Below are 2,500 nucleotides of genomic sequence, written 5' to 3'. Positions count from 1 at the left end.
AAAGCCAAAGCCCCGCCTTCGGCGGTACGAAACTGGAACCGGGCGCCACCTCGTGGTTCCCTCGGTCGGCCGAGACGGCGTTGGGCGACCCCTTCCGGACATCCGCGAGACGACCGGCCGTCAGGTCAACCCATTCGCTCCAAAGGGGTTGACCCGGTGGCCGGGAGGGGACTTTGAAAATTTTTCAGACTTGGAAAACTTTTTTTTTTTTTTTTTTTTTCCCCCCAGCCCGCTTCCTCCGGGTTGACCCGGTGGCCGAGCGTCTCACCGTCCCCGGACGCAGCGAGGTACTGCCTCCCGGCCGTCAGGATCGGGCCCACGGAAGTCTGATTTTTTAAAAAAAATTGCCGACGCCACCGCGGAGGGCTACCCGGCCACCCCGGGCCCCGGAGCCGGAAAAGGGAAGAAAAGGATCGGGCCCACTAGAGACATGGACCCGGCCGCCAAGCAGGCCGCCCTGGGCTCACCCTCCCCGGCCGCAGCGAGGGACATCCTCCCGGCCGACAGGATCGGGCCCCTGGAAGTCTGGGGGGGGGGGGGGAAATCCGCCTCACGCCTCCGAGGAGGGCTGCCCGGGCGGGCCGGGCCCCGGAGCTCGGAAAAAAAAAAAAAAAACACCCCAAAAAAGGATCGGGCCCACTAGAGACATGGACCAGGCCGCCCTGGGCTCACCCTCCCCGGCCGCAGCGAGGGACTGCCTCCCGGCCGACTGGATCGGGCCCCTGGAAGTCTGGAAAAAAGAATGGAACCTGACGCCTCCGAGGAGGGGGCGCCCAGGGAAGGAGGGAGATCCGGGTCGACCTGGTGACCGGACGGGAAAGCGGCCACCGGGCGTGCCCGTTCAAACCTAGGGGTTGACCTGGCGGCCGGAAAGCAAACCGGCCACTGGCTAGCCCCGTCGGCAACCTACGGGTTGACCTGGTGGCCGGGAAGCGAACCGGCCAGCAGGTGAACCCGTTCGATTCCACGGGTTGACCTGGTGCCCGGGAGGGGACTCTGAAAAATGTTCAGCCCTTTCGGCTCGGGGTTGACCTGGTGGCCGAGAGGGGACTCGGACGGCAGGCAAGCCGCCCTGGCCTCACCCACCCCGGCCGCAGCGAGGGACTGCCTCCCGGCCGACTGGATCGGGCCCCTGGAAGTCTGGGGGGAAAAAGAAAATGGAACCTGACGCCTCCGAGGAGGGGGCGCCCAGGGAAGGAGGGAGATCCGGGTTGACCTGGTGACCGGACGGGAAAGCGGCCACCGGGCGTGCCCGTTCAAACCTACGGGTTGACCTGGTGGCCGGGAAGCGAACCGGCCAGCAGGCGAACCCGTTCGATTCCACGGGTTGACCTGGTGCCCGGGAGGGGACTCTGAAAAATTTTCAGCCCTTTCGGCTCGGGGTTGACCTGGTGGCCGAGAGGGGACTCGGACGGCAGGCAAGCCGCCCTGGGCTCACCCTCCCCGGCCGCAGCGAGGGACTGCCCCCCACCCACCCACCCCCCCCCCCGGCTGACAGGATCAGGGCGCACTGGATGTCCGGGACAATATTTTCCCCGACGCCGGGGAGGGCGGGCGGGCGGAGGGGCTCTGGCGGCCAGCCCGGGCCCCGGAGCTCGAGAAGGAAAAAAGGACCGGGCCCGCGAGAGACGGGGGCCCTGCCGCAGGGGGGCAGTCCGACCGGGGCTCACCGTGCGGCAGGCCCGGGCGTCGGCAGGGGAAAGCGGGCGAGGAGGCGCGGGGGCCGGGTGCCTACGGCCATACCGGACCGAACGCCCCCGATCCCGTCCGATCTCGGAAGGTAAACCGTCCCGGGCCTGGCTAGTACTTGGATGGGTGACCGCCTGGGAATCCCAGGTGCCGTAGGCAGCTTTTCCCGGTCCGAGCCAGCTCTCTCTCCTTTTCTGGGGAGGAAGGAGAGGGGGGGGACGGGCCGGAAAGCCCCTCGTCGCTCCTGCCGAGTCGGAGGTCGCGGCCGCAGGTCACGGGTCTGGGCGCCTGGGGTCCGGCTCCCCACCCGGCTTCCTCCGCGGAGGACCCACCGAAGCCGCTGGGGGAGACCCCGGGCATGGGGCGGACTGGCCCGGACCCTCCCGGCCGCCGGCCCGCAGGACCGCCCCGAATCCCCCCGCCCCGCGGCCACCCAGGCCAGGCCTGGCCAGGCGGGACGGACGGCGGGTGTCCAGCGCCCAGCGGCTTCCGCCAGCGGGGACCCACGGCCCCCAAAGCCGCAGGGGGAGGCCCCGGGCCCGGGACGGACTCGCTCGGACCCCCTGCGCCCGGGCGCCGGCTCGCGGGACCGCCCCGAATCCCCCCGCGGCCACCCAGGCCAGGCCTGGCCAGGCGGGACGGACGGCGGGTGTCCAGCGCCCAGCGGCTTCCTCCAGCGGGGACCCACGGCCCCCAGAGCCGCAGGGGGACACCCCGGGGCCGGGACGGACTCGCTCGGACGCGCTCGGACCCCCTGCGCCCGGCCGCCGGCTCGCGGGACCGCCCCGAATCCCCCGCCCCGCGGCCACCC

General features: G+C 70.9%; 1 non-coding gene across 1 annotated transcript; it reads left to right on the top strand.

The window, feature by feature from the left end:
* Window positions 1-1,729: 1,729 nt before the first annotated feature.
* LOC128823866 (5S ribosomal RNA) lies at window positions 1,730-1,848 on the top strand. The gene has a single exon (XR_008442102.1). It is a non-coding gene; the product is annotated as a 5S ribosomal RNA (ribosomal RNA).
* The last annotated feature ends 652 nt before the right edge of the window (window positions 1,849-2,500 follow it).

The sequence above is a fragment of the Malaclemys terrapin genome, chromosome 15 (assembly GCF_027887155.1).
Source record: "Malaclemys terrapin pileata isolate rMalTer1 chromosome 15, rMalTer1.hap1, whole genome shotgun sequence".
Classification (NCBI taxonomy): domain Eukaryota; kingdom Metazoa; phylum Chordata; order Testudines; family Emydidae; genus Malaclemys; species Malaclemys terrapin.
The sequence above is the reverse complement of the archived record's forward strand: the minus strand, read 5'-3'. Positions and strand labels throughout refer to the sequence as shown.